Raw genomic sequence first — 27816 nt, forward strand, 5'->3', positions numbered from 1 at the left:
CTTGATTTGAAAGCTATGTCACATTTTTGCATCATTTGCAACAAAATAAACAGAATAGCATGCAATCTTCAGCACGACATATGTGAAGCGTAATATAATTGTTCTGCAAATTATAAAGAAGCAACTTCGGGTATGGAAGCAGTTGGTGCTTATTCCCTGTTTGAATGATCTATTACATTACGAAAGCTGAAGCACACGGAGTATTACGAGGACGGGGATTCTAAGGGGTTTTTAATTGTGAAAGATATATAGGGTAAAGATTTGGTCAAGAAAGTGGAATGCATTGAACATGTACAAAAGGGTTGGTAGTAGACTACGAAAAGTAAAAAACTCCGCTCCTGAATTGAAAGGAAAAGGTAAACTGACTGATTCTTTTATTGATAAACTGCAGAATTAGGGATTGCAATTAGAAGTCATGTTTGAAACTTAATTGAGATGCAGCATGTTGTACTAACTGCTTGTTCCATTGTAGCTCTTCTTCGAAGCCAATGCCCTCCTCAATAATCAATGAGTTGGTGCAATTATGAATGTGTGATTGCAGAAATCAGGAAAAAAAATCAGAAAGAAAAACATTATGCAAAAACCTCTGGTATATCAATACATATATTGAATTTAATTAAACCTACATATATGGAGTTGACTACGTAAACAAGAGTTATTAAAAAGTGTCTACATGGCAAAACTCAAAATATCAAGGAACGTTTTAATGGCATTTTATTTCAAATTGTTCCGAAAGAAACATTCATAAACTTGCGAATATTAATGTTTGGAGCAAATTAAGTGTTGGGTTATTTAATGTTGTTTAATGATGGATTTATAGGTTTGCTTGAAGCATTTCAAGGTTAGGTATGTGCCCTGAATTTTACACTGAGCAGGTAATTCGAAAATTTGATAAAGTGCAAAATCATGACTTTTGGTGGCATTCCGCAAGTTTTACAAAATCCCAAAGAAAAAATTACGCTTTGTTCGAAAGAAAAGGTGCAAAGAGTGAGAAGAAAAACAAGGTGTTAAGTTACAAAGAAGGGGAATTGTAATTATCATGAATGCTTCTTTCACTAAGAAATTGTTTTACGAAAACTTTGAACTTGTTTTCTGAAAAACGTTTTGTCTGTAAATATTGCCAATGGTAACAGCCATAACTCAAAATTTTATGGATAACATTTAATGATACTTTTTATACATGTTTCATATAATCTGATGCATGCTCTGAAGCAAAAGATTTTAGAAATATTAATTAGAAGTTGAATTGTTACTTTTTATTTTTAGATTTTGGATGCAATAATAGGAAAATATACAGTAAATACTATACATTTTGACATATCTCAAGAATATATGAATATTTCTTAATTATTTTGCTTCATTGCATACAAAACAAGTGTAAATATAAATACAAATTAAAAAAACTGCATATTTATGTATACATTGTTCGCCATGGTTGTTGCCGTAAAGGCAAAATTTAAGCAAAAATTATCCCTTTTTTCATTATTTTTCAAAATTAAAATTATTTAGCATTAAGTTTGAAATTGTTTTCACTCATTAATATGCTTGTCTTCAAATTAATATGTTTATAGTTAAAATAAAAACCATTTTTAAAAAAATGGTACCCGAACGAGGTCGGATACCTTAAACCGAGACTAAGAGGCAGAGAGAGGTAACTTGTTACTGCTCATCATAATGTAAATCAGTTTGCTATAGCGCCGCTAGAAAGCGGAGGGACAAATTCGCCAAGGGATTTGGCGACGGAACCTGACAGTGAGAATTTCCCATTCCGCGATGTGTACAGGAAATTGTAGAGCATGTGTTAAGAAGAAACGTTGACTTTCACCAGAGTCGTAGCTAGGGTTTTCAGCGCCCAGGGACAACTGAAGATTTCGCGCCCCCTATTGCTTTCAAGGATGGAAAACAATTAATTTTAAAATGTCGTAACATCAGTTTGGCGCCCCTTGGATTCTGCGCCCGGGGACAGATGCCCCCCTCCATCTACGCCCCTGACTTTCACGATAATTTAAACTCGGATTTTAGTACATTTTTTGCTTAAAATAACTAATCTATTAATAAATTTACTCGCGCGAAAAAATATTTTATTTTCCTTTAAAGTTTAAAGAAATTTAAAACGATATTCGTTTTATGTACTCTTGATAAACTTGACCTTCGAACTTCGCGAGCTTTGGCGACAGATATTTCGCGCATACGCAGCTGTTTCTCTCTACGTTGGGACGGAGCCATTCCTGTTGCAAAGAAGTTTTTTTTTATCTTAATACATATTTTTTATTCTAACCTCCATGTCTGGTACACACGGTATTTGGCGACATTACTAAGAGATAACTAACGACTAAGAGACAGATAGGCACAATTTTGAAAACTGCCGCCAACACCTTCTTAAACAGAGACAGAGAGGTAACAACAGTTACCTCTCTCTGTCTCTTAGCTGTCTCAAGTCTGTAGCGAAGACTAGGATTTTACCGCAAAATCTTTTAAACTTTTTTTATAGTTTTAATAAATGCCTTATTTTTTATTTTGCAGTAAAATAAAAATTAGTAATCAGTCATCCAGGCTAACGTTTAATATGACTATATTCGCCAAAATATCATTGATTATTGTAATTCAATTTTTAAGTAATTAACTTCATTTTAATGTTATTTATATCATTTAATGTTCTTCTTTCCTCTAAATTTATTTATTATTAGTTAATAACACTTTCAAATTTCAGGCGAATTTCTCTGGTATAATTCTGAAACAAAATCTAGCAGTATGATGACATACTATCACGAAATTGAATGCACATATTTTTGCTTATGTCTGCTGCTAAATAAATATAAAATACCTGAATTTATTTAAAAATGTCATTACGAGTAAATAGATTTCTTTCTTTTGTTTAGCTGCAAAAAAACTAATTTTTTAATCCAAATTGGGCAGATTCTAATCTCAATCTTCAGTGGAGAAAACAACTCCTATTATAGCTATAATAGTAATGCTTTTTCGATTATACGTATAATAAGTCATATGCAATAGGCAAATTTTTATGTTTTCAAGTGGTACAATAATTCATTTACCTCTCAGCGCAGCCAATGCGCACTATGCGGATAGACTGGAATTTTCTCAAAACACACCTGGAAAAGTCAGGGAATTTCCTTCTCCTGGCAACCCTGTGTAAATATGGTGTTACAAAAACTTCAAGATTTCAATTATTAGTTATTTGTATTCAGAGTTTACACTGTTTTCATTGCCATTAAAAACAAACATGAATAGTCCATAAAAGAATCTGTAAATACAGCTAATTAATTTACAATGCAATATAAATCTTTTGCAAAGATTTGAAGGTATAGATTTTATAAATTGTTCTTTGTACTTGTCAAAAATTAATAAATTATGAAAATTTGCTTTAAGAATGACCGTTGTTTGGGAGTATATTTATATATGCACAGCCTTTTTCACAGTTGAAAATTCATAACACATTGAACAATCCATGATAAAGATAATTTATAGTAATTTTCTATCCAAGGCTATAAATTTTATCAGAACTGAAATGCTGTAAATTTGTAGTAATGAATAAAGAAGTGACATAGACTAGGTTATTATTGTTTATTATGAAGTTTTGCTCCATTTGGTAAATTTTCTCTGAAAACTTGGAAAGTTTCATAATTTTTAATATAAATAAGTTATTTAATAATTAAACATTTTAGAATTATTTGAAAGAAATGTCGACATATATAATTTAATATTTAGCTGTCAGTATACATAAATTACAAAGTGTAACCGAAAAAATATCATTTTTCTAAAGTTTATTGCGTCATTTAAGAAGTTCTGTTTTTTTTATTTTTATTTTTTTTTATTTATTTTTTTATGGTAAATATAAATGAAGCAGTACAAAAACTTTCGTTTAATCACATAAACATTTTATCCTGTGACTTTTGCCACCTTTCAGGCAATAGGAGAAGTCGTTATTAAGTTTATTCATAAAGACGTATCAATATGCTTTTTTTTCACCATCTCCAAAATGTGACGCTGACAGGTTTAAGACGAGTTTAGTACATTTAAATATTAGTTTACCTTTCGTTTTCTTTTTAAATGGCAGAATATCATTAAATATTTTGCTTCCAATGCATTTAATGGTTTTTGTTGCACAAACTCTACAATTATGATTTTCCTTCACAACGTTAGGTTTGTGAACAGGCGGTTGACATATGGCTACTATTGTTGGCTAGAGCTCATCCCAGTTTCACGCATACTCTGGCAATTAGAATTTTAAACGAACTTGCTGGAGAATTTTGAATTAAATTGTGCAGTTAACACTTAAATATCTTGTACATTTAATGAAAGAAAAATATTTAAATGGAAATAGAAAAATATCGCGCTTCCTTTCCTTTTTTAAACTTTTCATGATCATTGGGAGTACGTTTAAACTCTTAATAGAATGAATGCAAATGAAAGATGTTAACCACATCTGATAACCTAAGAGCACAAATATTTCAGGGAGATTTAATTTTACTTTAATTACAAGCACATTGCTTTAGAAATATTAGTTTTCTAAATGCAGAAATTGATGACATTTCAGTTTATAAGAATAGGCAATCGTTTAGTAGCACTAGAAATTAAAATATAACATACTTACATTTTTTATATGAAAAGAGCACATTTGCCTTTTTTACATGAAAATTACTTCATTTTTGCGTTTTGCTGTGAATTGTGAATATAATTTCTTGTGTAATCCATAAAATTTTAATTTTCAATAAATGAATTTAACTGGCGAGCCTTTATCTTCTAACTCATACGTATACTAATATTTAGAGAATGATCAGATTGTAAGAACCGTTACTATTACTCGAATTCCTTTACACATAATCCCCCCACCATACATAAACAAGCAAGCCAAGAGAAAAAAGAACTGTTAAAAATATACTTGATTCTTATTATTAAAAAGTTAATGAAAAATTTATAAACTAAGTTGATTTTATTATATGGTTGACCGCCTTTCAAACTATTCAATTCTATATACAATATATTTGGAAACATTTTTAAAATATTAATTTCCCAACACTGCTATAAATGTCAATTTATATTAAAAACAAACTTATGCGTATAATAACTGTTTAATCTTATTATGCTCTTTTATTGAATTACTTAATGAAAAAATTTCATAATAAAATTAACCGAGTGTGACACTTTCATTAGCAGACTACAAAACATCAGATAAAAAACTTTGCCTGTCTTCGAGTGTCACAGGATTTTTTTCCCTCTTCAATACTGTTGGCTAAAGGCAGACTTCGCTGGCGTCTCCATTTGGACGACTTTTCGCTGGCGACGTACGATTTGTTCTCCCATTCATGTCACACCCCTTATTTAAATCTCAATGCCGTTTGGACTCTGTAATGCGCCGGCAACATTCGAACACCTCATGGAGATTGTTTTGAAAGATCTTTCCTACGAAGCCTGTCTGATATACCTGGATGACATCATTATCGTCGGAAAGAATTTTGAAGAACATCTATAAAATCTAGAAAGGTGCTCCAAATATTGAAAGAAGCCAATCTACAGCTGAGTCCCGTTAAATGCAAATTATTCGATAGGAAGTGATTTACCTGGGACATGTCATCTCTGCTGAAGATGGCACGGATTCTGAAAAGGTATCAGCCGTTAGAGCCTGGAAGCGTCCCGAAAATGTCCATCAACTGAGAAGCTTTTCACCTACTATAGGAGATTCGTGAAGGATCTTTCTTCCGTCGCGAGACCCCTTCACAAACTGACAGACAGAAAGGAAACAAACGTTCTTGTGGAAAATGAATGTGAGTTTGCATATAGTAACTTGAAGGAAGCTTTAACATCGTCTCCAATCCTGACGTATCCTCAGCTCGACGAAACATTTATTCTCGAAAGTGACGCGAGCAATGAAAATGTCGATGCTGTTTTGTCTTGAGAAATAGACGGCTAAGAACGGGTAGTGGCTTATTGGAGCAAGTGCCTGTCTAAACCGGAGGGGAATTACTGTGTCACCAGGAAAGAGTTGTTCACCATAGTCAAAGCCGTAGAACATTTCCATCATTATCCATATGGCATAAAATTCCTGCTCCGCACATATCATGCATCATTGACCTGGCTTTTAAATTTCAAGAATCCTGAGGGTCAAATAACCAGGTGGATACAGAGACTCCAGGAATATGATATCACTATCCGTCATCGGAAAACATCATCACACGGAAACACCAACGCCCTGTCTAGATTTTGTTCAGAAAGCTGCCGATAGTATTCCAGGGTCGGATCGAAATACGAGCTACTGAGTCCGTTCGCACGACAAATTATGACATCAACATCGGCTGATCGAAACCCATGGAGTGACAAAGAATTTAGGAAAGACCAGCTGGAAGACGGCGGCATTAAGCCAATAATTGAATTGATGGAATTTTCAAACAGGAAATCTACCTGACAGGACATTTAGAGCTATAGTCCTACAACAAAATAATATTGGACATTCTGGGAATCACTCCACATTCGAAACGGCGTTTTGTATCGGAAATTCGAATCGGATGATGGAAAGACATGTCTATGGCAACTGATACTTCCAAGATCCCGGATTCTGAATGTCCTTAAAGAACTACATAACAGCCCTACAAGAGGCCACTTCGGAACAATGAAGACCTGTCAGAGTTCGTGAGCGCTTCTACTGGAGTAATGCAAAGGAAAATGTGCAAAAGTGGTGCCGATCTTGCAATGCCTGTGCGGGTCAGAAAGGATCGAAGAAACATAACCGAGGGAAGCTACAACGTTACAACGTAGGACCGCCTCTTAAACGTATCGCATTTACATCTTGAGACCTCTGCCACGAACTGCTGATGGCAACAAATACATCCTCGTTGTCATCACTTTACCAAGTGGCCTGAAGCGTATCCTATTCCTGATCAAGAGGCTGTCACAACTCTGAGGGGCAGGAGTTCCCGACCTGAGGTACTGTGTAAGAGGTTGTCACAGTAGCAGAAGTGCTGATACAGCACTGGATTCCAAGTTCGAAGTGCCTCTTCAGTTACCTTCCGATCAGGGAAGGAATTTTACTTCGGCTGTAAACAAAGAACTCTGCAAGTTACTCGGCATTGACAAAACTCAAACGACACCTTTACATCCCCAGTCGGACGGCATGGTAGATAGGTTCAATCGAACCATCCTTAACAACCTCTCATTAGTTGACCTCTCCTGTTGGTTTCCAGAAACCAACAGGACTGGGACAAGAAGTTACAACTGTTATTACTGGCTTTCTGCAGTGCTGTCCACGAGACTACCGGCTATTCCCCATCACAGATGCTCTTCGGTCATGACCTTCATCTGCCTTGTGATCTTTTGTGCGGTCGCCCTCTGGATGCGCCTTCATCGCTTGAGGAATACATTTAAAATCTTCAAGCCCGGTTTAAAGGGATGCACAACTTTACACGAGAGCTCATACAAGAGACTCACCTTACACCAGCACTCAAAGTACTATATGCTAATTATAACACTTACCGTACAGATCGGGAAACAGGAAGAGGCAGTGGCATTATCACATATGTTAAAAGGAGCATAAAACACTCTCAAATTCCAAATCCTTTCACCACTTTCGAAAGTAACACAATAGAAATTGCAAGATAACATAAAAAATTCAAAATTTCTAATATATACATCCTACCAAATAATAATCCCAGCGCACAAGAACTGATTCACCTCCTTAATTCTAATACTTCTACCATTGTCGGAGGGGACTTTAACGCCAAACACCCCTGCTGGATCCGGGGACGTGCAAACAAGAAAGGAAATGACATATTTAACCTCCTTCAATCAAAAAAATATAACATTCATGTCCCGGACGAGTCCACCCATTATGAGTACAATAGCGCCACCACAATTGACTTCGTCATCTCAAACAACATTACTAACAGATGCAAATTTCTGTAATTTCAGCCCTCTCTTTCGACCACAACCCCATTGTATTTAAAATCCTCATTAATAAATACCTCCTCTCACTTGACAGAAGTATAGGAGTTACAAATTGGATCAAATACTCAGAATTTCTGAATAACTGCATACAAGGAAACGCATGCATCAACAAAAAAGAAGAATTATAACAAGAAGTCTCAAAATTTACCAACTGCATCAATTTCTGCTTTAAGGGAAGCTACCAATATTTTTTACGTGAGCAAGCCTTTTCTCTCCCTGCCTGCCGATATAAGAAATAGTATTAAAGAGAAAAACGGATCCGTAAAAGATGGCAAACCACCAGGATCCACAACTCAAACGCGAACTATTTGCAAAAAGAAATCAACAGAAGAATCAAGAACTTCAAAAACCAAAAATGGACCAATTTCCTAAATAACCTAGCTATAGAGGATAATTCCCTATTTGACATTTCCCGCAAATTCAAGAAACCTTATAAACTTATCCCACCTATCCATTGACTTAGTGGAATTTCATATACAGAAGAAGATAAAGCTAAATCTTTTGCGGACTATATGGAAGATACATTCACTCTTAATCCCATTCCGTACGACAATAACCGTATTCAACGGGTCAGCCTGGAGTTCAATAACTTCCTTAATACTCCTGCTCCGTACAACTTCACTTTTCTGACAACCCCAACAATCGTAGCCAACACCATCAGCTCCTTACAAACGAAGAAAGCCCCAGGGCACGATGGCATCTCGACCAAAGCACTGAAACATCTTCCGATCAACGCTGTTACCTGTCTAACTCAGATAATCAACGACATTATCAAATTCGCTCATTTTCCCAGCCCATGGAAGCAAGCTATAATAATTGTTTTTGCTAAACCGCAACAAAATCTCACCTTTCCAGAGAACTAGCGCCCTATCAGTTTTCTAAGCCATCTTTTTTAAGTTATTGAGAAAATTCTACTTTTATACATCCAAAGAATTCACCCTTCCATGAATTTTCTCCCAGAAGAACAATGCAGTTTTTGCAATCATCATAGCACTTGCTACCAACTTCTTAGAGTTATCAACATTATCGTTGAAGTCTACAGCTACAAGCTTCCGACCGGTGCCATAACGGCAGCTATCACAAATTTCAAACATAAATTGACAGCGTTATTTCCTTTTGCGCATGCGCTTGGTGTCACAATTTCACCAAGAGCTGATAAATCGCCATATTTAGTCGCGGGTTGCGTTTCCTAGGGAGGAAGTAAAAATACGCCTCCGGGAACGACTGAACCAAAGAGCCGGGAGCTGTGCTCTGTGCGTCGAGTGCATCGCGAGTTGTAGCATGGAGAGTCTCGAGAGTACGTGGAGTTCCGAGAACGACCAAGCAGGGTCGGGAGCTGTACTTTGGTGCTTTGCAGTGAAGCTGTCTTCACCGTTATAGCCTGATAACCTGAAGGCTATGTCGCTGATTGTTCCAGCAAGTGTATAGTAGATCTTCGAAGAATGTAAAAAGTGACTTTGGAGCTGTTCTGACAATACAATACTGGCTAATAAAGTGTGTTTCGATTCTTCATCAAGTAGTGTCATCATTATTCACTCCAAATCCATACAAACCCCGTACGAACGTGAAGGAAGAAAATAACATAACAACTGGTGTCAGAAAAGAGAAAAACGCAACAAATACTTTAAGAGGAAATTATCGGAGTTCAAAAATAGTAAACCAGTAATGGAAGGTTTTGTTACTTCAAATGAAAAAAGCTTTGGAAACTAGTTACCTACTAAACCTAAGAATTGCCAAAACGGGGCAGGCTCACACACTATTAGAGAAAATCTTATGATACCAGTTAAAGATATTGTTTTAATATTATTCAACGTAAACGCACCTAAGGAACTTAATGATATTCCGTTATCATATGCTACAGTAAGTCGATGAATTCATGGAATGGCAAAAAAAAAAAAAAAAAAAAGTGATTATTTTGCATTGCAATTGGATGATAATACTCGTATAACGAACTTTGTTCAATTATTAGTTTGCATACATTTCGAAGGAGATAAACGAATTGCTGAAGAGTATTTATTTTGGGAATCGCTTCATGATACAGCAACTTCAACTGAAATTTTCAAAGTAATTCACAATTTTATGTCTCAGAAAGATATTACTTGGCATACGTGCATTGCCGTGTGCAGTGACGGAGCTCATTCTTTTACAAGAAAACATTCCGCTGTTATTTCTCAACAAAAGAAAATCGCATCTGAAACTAAATTTACTCCCTGCTGTATACATCGTGAAACTTCAGTAGCCAAAACCATCCTCGAAAACCTGAAAATCGTTTTGAATCAAGCTATGAAAATCGCTATTCTTATTAAAAGCCGAGCTTTAAATTCAACAATATTTAAGATTTGCGATGCGCAGTGAACATGAAACGCTTTTGTTACATTCCGAAGTAAAGTTTTAGGCAATCCAAAGGCAAAATTTTAAATCGTCTTTTTAAACTTCTATCAGAAATTCAAATTTTTCTCTGTGATTCAAAATTTGTGTTCCAAAAACGTAATGTCGTTACGTTTATTATGTCGTTACGTTGCTACGTAACGACATAATTCTTTTCATACCAGTAATTAGAGAATTTTCATTTTTTTCTAAAAATTTAAACTTTACATTAATAAAAAAAGAAGAATATTTTTTATTGCATATAAACATGCAATAAAAAATGTACACACCGATATTACACAGCTTTCATATCAGTTTCTAAAATTCCTAAATCTCGCCATATTCTCTGTAGGCATACTAGAATTCTACGCATTTATAAATAAAACAAATCTAATCTAATTTCTCACAGTGAAAGAAAATAATATCAGAAAAACAATACTACGAATTTGGAACACTAAACAATGCTTCACATACCCACACACACATATATTATCAATGAACTCATATTATCAAGCGCAATTACGATACCAAACACTACGTATTAAAATAATGAGATAAACGTTACTTACAGGGTCAAAGTTTACAGTTTTGCTACTGTTGAGTAGATCATTGGACTATCGATATGTATCGTCAGCTGGAAAGCATTATCAACATATCAAAACCAAACAATTAAAATAACAAAAAATGTCTCAAAGATGATTTACAATTAACACAACAATACAAAGTTAAAATACACAAACGATATGTTAAACATTGCACATAAAAAAGCTACATTACTGTTCGGCATCCCATACAACCTCGTTTTCCCTTGTACACAACGATCTGTAATCGCTCGAAAAACATCAAAGAATTGCACAAACTCGGTGTCCATGTGCACATCGATCAATTATCACTTAAAAAAAAAAATTAGAGAACTGCACAAACTCGGCATCGCGCACTACATTGGCTCTGCCCTTGTACACATCGAACTATTTTGACTTAAATAACATCAGAGAATTGCACATACTCGGCATTGCGCACTACATTGGCTTTGGCCATGTACAAGTCGATTTATTTTCACTTTAAAAAATAAGACATTGTATAAACTCTGTATTGCTCATATACTCAGAAATCTGCTTTCACTTAAAAAAATATCAGAGAATTGAAGAAACTCGCGTATAAGCAACTCCATTGATTCAAGTTGTAAAAACATTTTTCCAGAAAAATGACACAAAGCAAAAATAAAGGTACCAGAATAAAGTAATTACCAAACATCCAAATTGCTATATTTGACAAGCACTTGATATTTGAATAAAGTCAATAATAATAAATGAAATTTACCTTCAGTCTTCTCCTTTTGCACCCCATCACATTCTCCTTCAAGCACACCACTCAACATCACATTCTTCTTCAATGCACACTTCCCTACAAAAACTTTTCCAATCTGTCGCCGAATTTTTAGCAATATGTAATTACGATCGTATAAAATCAATTTCCGCATATAGGTAACTCGCAAAACGCCACACATGTTCAATTTACTCTTCGCAAACCACGAGTGGTTTCAAACAGACCTTGGTAATTTGATGCTTACATTCGCCTCCAGTAACTCTACACATTCACTCAAAACCATATATACCGTTCTTTCGCTCTACTAGATTCATATCAGTTTCACAAATTGTGCATTTATATGGTCTTGCAATCAAACGTTTCTCCATAACCACTCAATCACGCTTTTTTTTACCTTATCGCTCCAACTGATAAAAAAAAAAAAAAAAAAAAAAAAATCTGAATTTTTCAGATTTTAAATTACGTCCAAAGGGGCGTTTATTTTTACATTTTGTGTGTTACCTTTATTTATTAAATATCATGTTCTTCGCACTTAAACCATAAAATTCAGTTCAACAGCAATATCGCCAAATAATTTCAAAATCAACATATCTTTAGATTTTCCGATACACAGGCGATGGAGATAAAAATGTTTTTTCTGTACAACGTTGCCATTGCTCGCTTTAAAATCCTTGAGTTTGTCAATCAAAAATTCGTTAAAGTTTTACAAAATACGAAATAGATAATAAAACAAATTCCAAATTTCAAATTTGGGCTTCCACATGTCCATATTCGCAGTAGGATTACATCATTCAAAATTCGATGGCTCTAGGTAACGTTGTTTTATCAAAATACGAGAAACATAGATACATTTATGCAGATTCTTCATTATTTAATTTCTTCAAATATAATACAGGGAGATAATATTTGGTGGCAACAGTTTGAAAAGTGATACAGCCTTTTAAAGATTTTAACGCAAAATGCCAAAACGAAAACAATAGTCCCTCAGGGACAAAGTCCCTTTGAACTAAAAAAAAAAAAAAAAAAAAAATCCAGATTCAGCTAATTATTCATTCTGCAGAAAGCATCGAATCAGACACACTCAACAATAATCAAAACGTTCTTTAAGCAAAATAATTCTTTTCTGCATTTTGAGAAATTACAGTTATAATTTTTAAATCATGCATTCAATATTTTCAATCGTTTGGTATTTTAATAAGACATTTGTCAGAGATAACACATTGCGTTAAATGTTAAAACTACCACACAGCACACAAAAGTAGATTTATAATTAAAGAAATTTCGTGCAGAACATTATAAACTTAACATTTCGACTCAGTTAAAATATAATTTTTCTCTAAATACGAAGCTAGAGCATACTTGTTTTTAAGAAGAGGCGTAACCAATATTACGTCATAAAAAGGCATAAGACAAGTAAACATTGCATCAACTGATGCAGCCTATTCTGCAATTTATCCCCAAAATGTTATATAGTAATTCTTAAAGTTCATTGATATTAAAAATAGGTAATAAAAATTTGATTATTATTGATAAGCTCATATGTATGAAGTAATCAACTTGAATAGTAAACTAATGAATATATAAGTTTGCATTTAATATTCATTTGTAATTCAAATGAATCTTTAACATTTCATTAATAATAAAAAACTCATGTAGATGAAATAACATTTGAAAGTCCAAAAATATTACACAAAAAGATTTTTAAATCTAATACATAAAGTATTGGATTATTGTATTAATAGTTCATAATAATATTTCAAAAATAACTTTATGACAATTCCTTATTTTTTTCACTTAATTACTGCTATTAACAAAATAAATGGCTCCCAAAATGCTGGGACACTCTTAATTCTATATAAAAATAGTGTTCCACACAAATTCAGTTAGAATTTTTTAAAGAATATCTTTGTTCTGTTCATTATAAAATTGTATATAAAATTTATTTATATCTTAATTGTGGTATAAGAGGAAAGGTGTACAAATACATTTCCACTGTATTTTTTAATACTTATCAATTAAACAACTATCTACAATAATTCAGTCTGATGCAAATAATGATATGTTGGAAGGGCAAAGTAATAATTCAGTTCATATAATAAATTACAAATAGGAAATATTGATGTTATTTCATTACCATACTTTAAATCTTATACTTCTATGTTGTCACAAAATAATTTCTAATTTGTTTGGTAATTTTCAGACATGGGAAACCGGAAATCCACCGTTTGTTTCTAGTACGTAAAAATTAAGCAGCATGCTAGAGGAACAGGAGGTGAAGGTCCTGCAATTAATCGCCTCAGCATTGATGAAAAATTGATCATCATGATTGGTGCAATATGCACAGAAGGCAATCCTGAAATTAAAGAAATTGGATTTCAAGTAACAAAATCTTATCCCTATATTAATACAGCTTTCCCTATTTTACATTATCATCTTTAATTTCTTTCCCAATTTAAATATTTTGTTAGTTTGCTTAATTTTAAAGTTAGTTTAACTTAAAAGTTAGAAAGCATAATAATTTGGTGAAGAGATAAAGAGATTTTGAATGTGCTTGCCGTTTAACATGCGTGATCAATTTTAAATTATATGAATTATCTGAAGATTCAATTATATGCACAGTTGTTTATATAGCATATGGGAAATATTTCACAGTAAATATTAATTATTATGAAATATTGCAAATTATATCTTCAAATGAAAAACTGGCAGCCTTTTTATTATGAATTTGATAGACAGAAAATTCAGATGAAAATTCAAAAATGGAGTTAAAAAATAATACTGACAGTTTTCAAAGTACACCAATGGAAGAAGTTATTGTTGAATGTGTCATTCCAGAAGCTAGGTAAGTGATTACGTTAGAAATAAAACCTTTTTGTTTGCATACATGTGCTTCATAAAATGCTGTAGCCATGTTTGTTCAGTCTCTTGGTCACGGAAAAACGTGATATCAGACATACATTAGACTGTTGCATATGTTTTGCGATATCTCATAACTGCCTCTTCGTCGCTACTAGCACAATATACCGCTCCTTCTTATTCATTGATACTCATGGATGACTCCTTGAACAGATGTTTTGTCTGTCTGAATTGCTCGCCAGGCTCGAGAAACGATGCTGTGAGCAATTCCGTACTCCTCTGCCACACTTGTTATAATTCAACCTTCTTCCAGCTTCTCAATATTGTGATTTCGATTAAAGTCATCCAGATTATATCTCCTGGATTGCCTGTTGGCCATATCATACTTTAGTAGCAACTCAGTGTCATTAAATTCACTTTGCAATAACTTTCAACAAATTGTGTACTGCCAGTGTGCTTTATACCCTTCCGATATTTGACTCCTAAATCATGTGTTATATATCCACATGCCCTTCTGTATAGGTGCAAGGTGTTTCACCTGATTGGTTGTTCGGTCCATTCTATTGCAATGTTTCACTTTTATGTGAATTTCACTTCCTCAACCTTCATTTTTGCACACCAGTGTAGATGCCTTAAAATAAACCATGTCAAAAATGAATTTGAACTAATATGTATATATATGTATGTAAACTGATACTCTAATTATAATTTACACTCATGTCCATAAATTAAGCATAATGCCAAATCAGGCAAAGGAAGAGTTAGAAGCAAAACAAATTTGACTTATTTGTAAAGCTTATTTATTAAACAAAAGGTAAAGAGCAAAAAAGATGCTATATGTGTGATATTATTAAAAAAATTAGCGATTTTTTCTCCCTGGAGCAAATTACAAAGAAAAAGCTATTTACAAAAAACCAATATTACATGGTTGGTATGATTGTTAATACATTGTATGTCTCCCAGACGATGCAATACAGTCCGTACAACATCTAGGCATGCTGAGTATCAAATTATCGATCTGATCTTCGGGGATATTACACCACTCAAAAAGCAATGCTCTCCGAAGCTCCGGTAGACATGTAGGAGGAGGTTGAAGGGCTGCAACTCGGCGGCCAAGCATGTCCCACACGTGCTCTACTGGATTCAAGTCCGGTGAGAATGCTGGCCAGCCCATACGGGTGATATCCTCCGATTGAAGGCATTCGCTTACGATGTTTGCACGGTGAAGACGGGCGTTTTCATTCATAAACACAAATTGTGCGCCCATGGCGCCTCGAAACAAACGTACATGTTGTTCCAGAAAGACGTCCCGATAGATTTGGCTTGTCATGGTTCCAATTTGAACATGCAGGTCAGTTCTGGAACCCAGAATAATTCCACCCCAAACGAGCACTCCTGCACCACCATAACGGTGTCGTTCAATAATGTTTTCTTGGTGGTAACAGGTCCCTGGAGCTCTCCATATGAACGTCCGGCGAGAATCAGACTGCAAGCTAAACCCGGACTGGTCGGAAAACATCACACAAGCCCACTGTTGCGGTGTCCACAATGCATGCTCTCTACTCCAGGCTAACCGCAGGCGACAGTGAGTTGCAGTAAGTGGAACGCATCTGACAGGTCTACGAACATATAGACCAATCTGCCCTAAGCGTTTGTACACGGTCTGCCTTGAAATTGTCGTACCGGTGGCTGAAGAGAGCTGACGAGACAGGTCTGAGGCTGTGCTCCGCCTGTTTCTTTTGGCAGTAACTGCCAAATACCGGTCCTCTTTCGGCGTTGTAACTCTGGGGCGACCTGTGCTGTAACGTCTACTCACCTTACCATCATCTTGGAATCGTTGCCATAGCTTGGAGATGACACTCTGGGCAATTCCAAGTTCGTCTGATACTTCCAGTTGGGTAAGCCCACATTCCAGACGGCCGATAATTCTACCACGTAAAAAATCATCTAAATGCGTCCTTTGTATCATAACTATTCGATTATTGCACTGAAATGCTTATAAAGCGCCTGCGAACAATTTTACTTCTTTGCCTGTATTCCTTATATATCACTCTCTTACACTCTCGTCATTGTGACGTACCATCGGTGTCATCTGGTTACTTCCTGAAATTTGCATATGATTCTTGAAGTTATGTGTAGTGATTTTACAGGTGATATATTTATATTAGAGTTCCGCGTGACTCCGAATTATCCTTAATTTATGGACATGAGTTTATTTCTTATACACCATTTGTGGAAAGTGCAGCAACACCTAATTTTCATGATTATATTGAAATAAGTCAACGTAAGTTCCATTGAAGCTCTTAAATGGCATTTTTATTAGTTGCTTTAACAATCAAATTATATTGTTATAGCAGAAATGTAATATTACTAATTCATCATAGTAGATATTATTGTAAATCATTAACCAATTATTCATATTTTTTAATTAAAGTTTCTTAGAAGATGGGGAAGCTGCATTTTGGTTCAGTTTTAAAAATATCTCAATCTCATCTTAAAAATCTTAAAAATATCTCATCTTTCACAAAGACAAATGTCCACCAAAATAGGTACAACTTTATATCTAGAGCCAATGCATGAGATCTGATTTCTCTAGGTAGAGGTTGAGTTCCTTCAAATATTATTTATAGATGTATTAAATTCTCTTGTAGCAACTACTTTCGAAAGAGGTTAACCATACTGAATGCCATCTTTATAAGGTGACTGCCTCAGCAGAAGACCAAACTAATATGGAACCATGCATGACAAACTTAAGAAAATTTATTGTATAAATAACATTAATAATGTATAAAGTAAAAACTCCCCAATAAAGAAATTAAGATTCTGTGCTGTCACTAACTTGTGTGTAATGTTTCGCTGTTCTAATAACTCAAAACTCGGACAAATTTTCTATGTTTCATATTCTGCACTCGTTTAATAAAACTAGAGAAAAGGGGGAAAAACATATGAACGAAAAACTATGTTTGGAATGCTGCAACGTGTTTTTATTTGAACTTAAGTTATACTTTCTCCAAGTATCTGTCTGTTGTTACCTACTTTGTAACCTCAAAAAATTTAAATCAATAACTTTCCCTCCTGCTATTAAATTATATGATTATTATTATTTCAAACTGAAAAACACTTTTTTTTGGTCCTTGGAAATTTAGTTTATGAATCAACAGGAGCAAGCCCAAATACTCCCATAACTGGTTCTATTCCATGCCAAGTGATTCTAAACTGCCAGAATCGTAAGTTATACTATATCTCTGATTTTACTACGATTTTCTACCAGATATTCTTTATAAATGGAAAATATGAAAATTTAACTTTTTTAGAAATAGTGTGTAAAATTTTCTATTCTTTGTTATATTTTTGTAATATACATTTTACAGGAAACAGGCGACGAAGAGAATTCCCTATCGAAAGGGCTGCTAGGAATTTTTCCGAATTTCAAAAGATGCAGGCAGGAGCCACGTCAGAATTAACAGAGGCAATGCAAGTTCAGACAAAGACCATTATAAATACGACTCCTCTATTAAAACAAATTGCAGGAAATTTGGCTTAATATAAAATTAAAATTATTAAAATAAGGATTTAAATAAAAACTGAAATGTTTATTGTAATACTTTTGTAAAAGCTGTTATTTATTTCAGACTGGAATGTTAAGTCATGAAGAGTATTTGAAATTATACACATCAGCTATCATTATGAAATAGAAACTTTATAAATTGAAGAAATGGAATTTGAAGTAGTCCTTTAATTTCAGGTTTTGTATAACTGCATGCAATTCCTTAGCGTTTTAGAATAAAATAATGCTTTATTTTATTTGAACAAAAGTATGATTAATAGCAATAAATTGTGGGCTGACTATTTATTATCTAAAAAAGAAAAAGGTATACGAAAAATGAAAGCGTTTATTTATGACAATATTACAGAATGTAATACAATAATGTACAGCAATACACTTTCAGTTCACTTCCACGCAACAATGCTATATATCTAGAAAAGAAAAAAAAATAATAATATAGCAACTTCAATATTAGCAAGTGAACACAAATTATAAATTTTAAGAGATGCATTCTTGGGCTATGACTGGAAATTTTTTGTTACACATAATGGGATTGAGCACATTAACTAAGGTTAAAGTAAACAAGTGATACTTCCAGTTTTCAATATAAGAATTCCAAGCTTTAATTTATGCAGGTTTTAGATTAATATAACTTAAATAGACTCCCATATTCAGTTTCTAAAAATTCTTTTATAATGATTATTTTTAACATTTCTCATATGAATAGTTAAGATTTGCACAAATCTCTTTCAGATCCAAATTTTCATACAGCTAAAAATTATGGTTCAAGTTTCATTTAAAATGATAATATAAACATTAAACTTATGACAAATATAATTTATAAATCTTTCACAAATTTTACTTAATATTGTAGAGTTCCTCACTTCGGAATTCTAAGTTAATGTTGGAAGTGAAGAATCTAAGTACTGATAAGCGAATAATCGCTTAAGTTCGGTGACAAAAAGCAACAAGATAGAAGGGTAACTAACCCTTTATTATTCCAATAAGATTTAACAAAACTCCGCCTGAGAGTGTACAAACAAAGCCCGCACTTGGACTTGAACTTAAAAAACTAAGAATTAAACTAAAACTAAGATTAACTAAAGAAGTATAGCCGAAGCTATCAAGGTTCAAATCGAGTTGGTCCCTTAACTTATTTGACTACGAAGCTTATCAAGGGCCTGAGTACGGCCGAGCGTAATAACAGCTTTGAGAGAGAGAGAGTGGCCAAAAAGGCAGACGTGCGTAAATCAAAAACTCTGATTCTCTCTGACACAGTAAGTAACTTCGTGGTTTAAATACCTCTCCTCCTCATTAAATATTCAGCAAGATTTCAAAACTACGTTCTGGCCGGAATTAGTAAGTTGAAGTTAAGAATTTGAAAGGAAAGGAACTTCAACTTAAAATTTAACTGTTAATAAAATTAACATAATCCTTACATAGCTTCCGACCAAACTTAAAATACTCGAAAAATAAGGTCTCAAAACGACCTTGTTTAATATTTGAAAGTCTGAAAAACTTGCGTTAACTACACTCTTCAAACTTTTAAATTAACTAAATGACTTTAAATTTTCGTTTTTAGGGCCAACTTTACAACAATTCTGAAAGCTAGACTAAAGCTAGGAAAAAATAAAATTTTACAATTCATCCGTTCTGGACATATATCTTGACATACATCTTCATGAATGGACACTTTATTCTGTTATAACTATGTCAGGTCTTGATCCTTCCATATCTGGAAGGAAATGTCATTAGTAAGGAATTTTATAAAGCTTTTCTTTAAATCCTAAATTTATGCTTTTATTTCCTCATTTGGCCCTCATGCACTTTCATTCATACTACAGTTTTATTTCACCCATGCTCTCCAGCAAATGTACTGAAATGTACTTAGGGTCTTCTATGTTGTGTTACCGCGAATAAAACTACCGCTACACAGCACCTAACTTTGTTAAATTTCACACACCAGACCTTACAAGACTCCCTACACGAAAACTCTTTCCTAATGTAGTAAGCGAAAGCTTATATTTTACTTTTAAACGTGTTAACTGAAGAACCTAACATTAAACACACACATATATATATTAACATTCAACTCCTCCACAATTCCAATACACAGAGGCCAAAATTTATTTTCTGTGCCATTTTAACTTTTAAACGTGTTAATGATATTTCAACACAAATATTAAACATTTCTACATGAATATGAACATTTAAATATTTACACATCACTTTTGAATTAACTTTACATCAACAGTCATAGCTGCTTAGTTACAATTTACCAATATTTACACGAAATCTTAACTTTACGTTAACAGATTTTAGTATTCTAAGAGTCTTCCGACTAAACGTTTTCACAATTTACTTCTCGCAGCTTGCCAGTTCTTAACTAAAAGTATTTAACGCTAGTAGCTTCTCGCCAAATTGCTAACATAAAAATCTATGATTACGAATATTTACAATCAAACTTTCGCTATCTGCGATTTAACTTTTCTAAACATCTTTAGCAACTTAGAACAAGATGATATAATTTGAACTTCAAAGAAAAATAAGCAAAGAAATTTTCACTTAATTTTTTCTGTATTCCTGCATTCTGATGTTACAGAATTGTTCGAACGTAAGGAACCTGATGACCTCCAATCTTCTTCTCGAGCTTTGATGCTCCGCTCCGTTTACTTCCGATCTTTTTCTTTTTTTCCCCTTGTCTAGGAATCTGGGACTCTTGCGGGCGGGTTGCGGATTCTGGAATGCCAATTTCCTTTTTTGCTCCGGTGGGGATATCCGTCCTTCAGGGTCTTTGAATCTTCTCTTGGCCCTTCTAACTTGTTGGTCCGGCACGATTGTGGCTACAGGTCTTTTCTGGCTTTTCGGTCTCCATCCTGGTCCTCCTTGGGCCTCCTTTGTAGTTGTTGCTGACGGAAACTGTGGTTTACGTCTAGTTTTCATTCGTCGTTGAATTTTCTCCTTTAATGGAACCTTGTCAGCAGGCCTCCCTCTTCTGGTTGATGGTACTTGAGTTTTCGCAGCATCCTTGGCTCTGACTCGTTGCTCTGTTGGTGCTAACTTCCTCCTTTTTTTGCGCGCTTGTAGCATTACTGGAATGGATTTCCCTGGACGAAGTTTGCTGGCTCTGCTTTCTTTTTGTGTTGGGGGACTCCAGCTGTGCTCTTGAGCTGGCGGGCTTTTCTCCTCACTTCCAGCATCCTGTAATAAATCCTGCAATATTTTAAAGTCAGTGCGGCTGTAATAAGGTTTTAACTGATCGATATTTACAACCAGTTGTTGGCCATTTTCGGCCTTTAAATAAAACATGGCATCTCTTATTCTTGCCACCATGTACGGCCCTTCAAACCTGGGCTCAAACTTCGAACTTCAGTTTCCTGGTGCAGATGATAACGAATATTTCAACTTAAGAACTTTTTGTCCCACTTTATATTCCAGTTCCCTTCTATTTCTATCATAATAGACTTTTTGTTTTTGTCTTGCTATATCAGAGCTTTTAATTGCTTCGTCGACAATTTTCTGAATGTCTTTTAACTTGAATTCTTCTTGTCTCTGTTGTACAAAGAACAGCTTATCCAAAGGCGTTATGATTTTTCTTCCTAAAAATAACTCCGCGGGGTCTTCTGCGTAGTATCGTGCTTTGTGGTTCTCAAGGCAAAACCTAACTCATTGACACAAATGTCCCAGCGGTCATGAAAATTTTTCACATATCCCCTGATAATTTTTACAATATTCTAATTTACGCGTTCCGCTATATTCGACTGCGGTCTATATGGTACCATTTTTAGATGGCGTAAGTCCTGTGCACAAATTTTTAAATATACTGCTAACAAACTATTTTCCGTTATCTGATATTACTTTTAGTGGGGGCCCCGTATTTTAAAATTTATTTATTTAAGAACGAATCTGAGACTATTTTAGCTGAAGTTCTTTTAAGATGGACTATTTTTACCCATTTTGAAAAATGGTCAACGATTGTTAAAAGATATCTGTTTTTATTTATTTTTGTCCTAGGGTAGGGTCCGAGCAAATCTATGCCAACTATTTCATTTGAAAAAGTGGTCTTTATGTATTTTAAATACCTGGCCGGGCTGTAATTAACATCGTTTATTAATTGGCGCATATGACACGACTTAACATACGCCGTAGCAACTTTCTGTAACTGCGGAAAATAAATCGCTTCGCGTACCCTCTTTAGTGTTTTTCGTATTCCGAAATGTCCAGCAGATGGTAGATCGTGAAACTCCTCTAAGAAACTTAAACGTAGACTCGCCGGGATTACTAGTCGGTATTCCTGATTTTCATTTGTTACCTTTGCATAAAATAACAATTTGTCGATTATTTCATAATGCTGTGCCTATTGCGAATAGCCGTTAAATCTATATGTTCAAAGTTTCCAGCGTTTTCCAGGTATGCGTAAATATCTTTAAATTCCGTGTCTTTTTTCAATTCTTCGACTATTGTTTCATGGGACTCAATAACTCTTGAGTGAGCATAGCGCACTTGATTGTGTTTCCCTCTTAATCAATTTTTATAAGTGAAAGGACATCGGCGACTACGTTTCCTTTTCCTTTGTTTCTTTTGAGGGTACAGTTTACGTACCTCTGGATTGTGTTTTATGATTAAATTAAACTCTTGTAATTTAAAAGTCTACCGTAGTAGTGGAATAGTTCCTCTGAGTAGCATTCAAGGTTTTTGAAAAAAAGGCTATAGGTTGCCCATTTTGGGAGATCTCCGCTCCAACTGCATAATCGGATGCATCCGCTGAAATTTCTAGACCTTGATCGCTTTCTGGGAATTTAAAGACTGGGGCATTGATTAGGGCATTCTTTAGTCGTTCAAAAACGGTGTTCCTCTCAGCTGTCCAAGAAAATCTACTTTTCTTTCTTTTTAGCACTAGAAGAGGATGAACTATTTTCGCAAAGTCCTTTATAAACATTCTTTAATAGGAACATAAGCCCAAAAATGAAGACAATTTCTTAGCCGTATTTGGTGGAGGATAACTTTTAATTGACTTAATTTTTGAATCATCAGTCTCTATGCCCTTATTAGATATTTTGTACCCGAGGTATCGTAATTCCTTTGCCGTGAACTTGCATTTTCTTGCATTTATTTTGAAACCGGCCTCGTTAAGTAAGGCAAAAACTTCTTCCAAATGTTTCAAATGTTGCTCTAATGTTTCGCTGGTAACTATGATATCGTCAAAATAAGTAATTATACTTTTACCTAAAACTGGCTTCAAGACTATGTCCATAGCTTTTTGGAATGTAGCTGGCGTTCCGCTTAAACCAAAGGGCATTCTTAAGAAGGCATAGACGCCTGATTTTGTTATGAATGCGGTCTTCTGGACATCCTCCGGCTTAACGGCGATTTGAAAGTAACCGGAAGTCAAATCTAGTGTTGTCATATACTTCGTCGAGCGAATTTTTCTAATTATTTCGTCAATTATTGGTAGGGAATACGTGGGATATTTTGTTATACTTTTCAACTTACGATAATCAACTGCAAACCTATACGCGTCCGGATGTTCAGGCGGTAGCCCATTCTTTTTTCTACAAAGGACCATCGGACTTGCGTAAGGGCTCGTGTTCGGCACAATTATTTTATTCTTTAACATAGTTTTTATATGAGTTTCCAAAATTTCTTCTTTTACTTTATCGTACCGGTAAGGTTTTGAGCGGACTGGTGGGGCCTTCCCTGTGTCTATGGAATGATTAACTACCTGACAAAAATCAGGTTTGTCATTAAACAAAGAATTAAATTTCTTTACCAGTCCTTCAATCTTCTTTTTCTCTTCAAGCTTCAAATGTTCTAGGTGCAATTCCGGCATGGAAACTTCATCCTCTTCTACCGGGTCCATGTTCACCTGAAACGTAGAATTCTGAAAATTAAGATTTGCACCGGATGCGCGTAAAAAATCTACCCCCAATATAACGGACGTGAGTAAATTTTTCACGACTAAAAAATTAACTTTTAGGACCTCGTTTTTAATCTGAACATGCAGTGCGGTTTTCCTCAAACATAACGGCCATTTGAGTCTCGTACATCAAATGAAGAGATTTGTTTTTAATGTTTGTAAGATACAACTAATCAGTTTCACAACACTCCCACCTTTTTTATTTTCAGAAGCAAAATCAAAAATCAAATAATGGTATCCTTAGTAGAGGAACACACTTCTAGAGGGTACAGTTTACGTACAGGACGAATCAGTATGCCATTTCTAGTTTTCACTTTTACAACTATTACACGTCCATCTCTACTTGTACAAAGTTCTTGGACACGAGCGATTGGCCAGTTCACTCTTTTAAGGTTCTCACAACCTACTAACACGATGTCTCCAACTTTTAATTCACAGTCCTTCTGTCCATGCTTTTGCACTAACTGTCCAAGGTACTCCTTGCGGAAACGGCTACGAAATTGTTCTCGAAGTTCCTGGCAGAAACGCTGGCGAGTCAAGAGTTTATTTCGATCTAAAGTATCCAAATCTGCTGTACCTGAAACCTTAATGTCCTGTAAGAACATGGAAGGCATTAATGGTAGAAGATCGTCAGAGTCATTTGACACATAAGTAAGTGGTCGACAGTTTATTACGGCTTCCACATCACAAATGACGGTGAGTAACGATTCGTAATTGACTGCAGCTTGTCCTAAGACTCTCACAATCAAATTCTTGGTTGTGCGGATTAGACGCTCCCACCATCCGCCCCACCAAGCAGCAGTGGGAGGAATGAACTTCTAAGTGATGGGATGCAAAGTTTCCTGAGCAATTACCTTTACCCAGTCGACCTTTTCAGCAATACAGATGTACCGACGAAATTTGTGCCGTTGTCTGAGTAAACTGTAGATGGCCGACCTCTTCTGGCAATGAACCGACTAAACCTTGAATGAAGCATTCGGTACTTATGGATGTCACTAGCTCCAAATGTTCACATCGATATACAGCATATGTAAACAGTACTACCCAGGCTTTTTTTTTTTTTAAGAATAAAATATATGCCGGTAACTTCAAATGCGAAAGCATCTCGAACTCTGTCTAATGGTAATTGAATGGGTGCAGTAGTTGGAGGTTTTGCTGAAAATCGTTTACAACGGACGCACTGTTTCACCATCGATCTAATTCGGCGTCTTGCACCAATGATCCAGAATTCTTCTCTAATTATAACAGTTAATGCTTGTACGCCGGCATGAAAATGCTTTAAATGGTAATCTCTAATTAAACAGTACCCAATATAATGCTTAGAAGGTAATAAAATCGGGTACCGGAATGCATAAGAATCATCTTGTTCGGTGATTTTCGTTTTTACTTTTCTTAAGCCACTCTGATCTCGTACGGTCAAAAGACCATTGATGGAGTCTCCAGTATCTGGAAAACTCTTCCGCTGAACAAGTGAAAGAAGTATAATTTTAGATTCCTGTATCTCGGAAGCAGACAGAAAAGGCTCTTTATTTACAATTTTCTTTTGACAATTTTTGATAAAATCTCTTTATCCAACCTAAAACTCTTAACATTTTTGAAAATTTAGAGAACTTTTCTCACCACTTAACTTTATCCGCTTTTGTAGTTATACTAAGATTTACATTTAAATTTATGCCTTTCCTGCGCTCTGAAAAAACTAAAGTTTCATTTGGCTTAACCTCTAATTTTGGCCAGCTATCTCTAGGGCCTTTGAGCCAAACAGGCCCTCCACCAATTTAATTCGGAAAACTTGTAGTGTTGCGTGGCCCCAACTTGTCAACAACTATGGTAGTGACTGCTATGAACTGTAAATTACACAAACTCGTAAGAAGGGTTTAAAGCCCTTTTTATTCCACTATAGAAATAACAGCTGCGTTCACTTGACGTTCACAAACTACGCCGACCCGGCGGTTTAACAAAAAACAGAACTGTGAAACTAAAAATTAATGACAGGATGAATAAACAACTAGATCACTACCTACGAGGCTCTGAAATCGTAATTAACTTAACCGCGTTCTAAAATACAGCTGAGATTCAGCGAGCTTACTGATTAAGAAGTTCCGAGATAGGCACACAGGCCGAAACGCGCGGTTCTTAAATTTCTACCTAGCAACCTTCACGTTAGCGATTCAAGAAGCACACCTACAAAGTCGTTTCCCTTCTATTTAAACTCAACTTACTTCTGCTAAAATTTGAATATACTGCGCGTTCTACTACAATTTACATACTCTGGCGTTGGCAATTCTAGGGCAAAGTAAAGGCTTGACAGGAAAGACAGCTTAAACTTAAAATAATGTTAGTTAAAATAAATATAAACCCTACATTTGCCGCTGCTAGAATTTGGTAAACTTGGAAGCAGATCCTAGAAACGACCTGTGGTAAAGTTTCCATATTCTGACCTAAGACTCAAGAGCTCCGTTTACAAAAAAGAAACTTTTACCTAAAACATTTATAATCATTTCTGTAGATGGTTAGGGTACCATATCTTCTTACAGGATCCTTTCTGCTATTTGGTTTTCATCAATCAATCTTTTTCTCTTCCTTCCAGCATCTGGAATTATGATTTACACTTTCTTAACACTCGATAAAGAAAACTTCTAAGTGATGGGATTATTATGATTTACACTTTCTTAACACTCGATAAAGTTTTCGTTTTCGATCCTTTTCTTTTCCTCAATTAACTGCTTACATTCACATTCATTCAAATATTCAAACATGAATTTAACTTTACCCTGGTTCACCACCATGTGTGGTGTCAAACGGGAATCTTCGTGTTTTTGTATTACAACACTTTCCCTAACCACAATGATTTGTTAGAATTCAAACGACCAAATATGACACACCTTAATCCAACATACTGAAACTCAATGAGCTATGTTTAACATTCTTAAAATTCAAGTGTATGTGGAGGACCCTAAAAAACACATTCATTCTAATTTCCCCCCTCATTCATCTTTCGACATGCAGGCTTTCGCTTTAAAGCATGATTTTATCTACTGTTTAATACTTAGATTTGAACTCGTTTCTTTTGAGCATTTACTTTTAGCATCTAAAATTTTATGCTTCTAGACTAAATTCTACTTTTACGTAACTTTCAAGTATTTACCTATATTTATAAAATTCTAATACATATGATTTTTACAATTTACCATAAGACGAATAAGAGAAAATAAAAATTTACTTCACGCTTTCTTCGCCAAGTTGGCGGCACTGAAACTAAATTTTACATTAATACAAGAATACGAAGTTATTTTACTTTCAGCCAAATTTTGGCTTTAACATAACAGAACCAGTGTTTCGACCAACTCGAACTGCTTGCTCTTAGATTTTACACTTAAAGAAAATAATGCTTTTTGCGTTAGCTAAATAAAGTAAAACAAACTAAGTCTCAACCGACATAAATTGACTTCCGTCAACACATAGAACTTCGTATTTACGCATAACATTTCAAAACAAAAGAAAAATTTATAGAAGATTTTAACTTATCTTTGAGTTTTCGAACCTTGGAACTCCGACATCCTCTTCTGGCAAAATTGATCCCAAGTTACAGAGTTCATGGAAGTTAATCTCCGCTTTTGGTTTCTTCGAGATTCCTCCATGGTGACGTTCCTTTTTCGCCCTCTGTACGCCGGCATCTTGGGGGTGGTAGTCTTTGGGTTCCTGTCTTTTCCGTTTGGCCCCTGGACGGCTGGTCTTTTCGGCCTCCGGTCTGGATTCTTGCTTGCATTTTTTCTGCTGGTGCCAATCTTTTATTTCCTCTTGCTGTCTTTTTCTTCTCGTGAACGGCAGCCTTGTTTGCCCCTGACTA

At 34.9% G+C, this 27816-nt stretch overlaps 2 long non-coding RNA genes across 2 annotated transcripts in view; one reads left to right on the forward strand and one right to left on the reverse strand.

The window, feature by feature from the left end:
• Positions 1-12012, reverse strand: part of LOC118204955 (uncharacterized) — a 41297-nt gene extending 29285 nt beyond the window's left edge. The window contains exons 1-3 of the long non-coding RNA XR_015039787.1: positions 11644-12012; positions 10893-10957; positions 3054-3146 (exon numbers count right to left, since the gene is read on the reverse strand). This is a non-coding gene — a long non-coding RNA (uncharacterized LOC118204955). The remainder of the gene's footprint in view (positions 1-3053; positions 3147-10892; positions 10958-11643) is intronic.
• A 1841-nt stretch (positions 12013-13853) lies between these two features.
• Positions 13854-18049, forward strand: LOC118204956 (uncharacterized). Its single transcript, XR_004760919.2, has 3 exons — positions 13854-14028; positions 17652-17732; positions 17877-18049. It is a non-coding gene; the product is annotated as an uncharacterized LOC118204956 (long non-coding RNA).
• The last annotated feature ends 9767 nt before the right edge of the window (positions 18050-27816 follow it).

The sequence above is a fragment of the Stegodyphus dumicola genome, chromosome 2 (assembly GCF_044657685.1).
Source record: "Stegodyphus dumicola isolate Sdum_Otavi_A_Nest chromosome 2, ASM4465768v1".
Lineage (NCBI taxonomy): Eukaryota > Metazoa > Arthropoda > Arachnida > Araneae > Eresidae > Stegodyphus > Stegodyphus dumicola.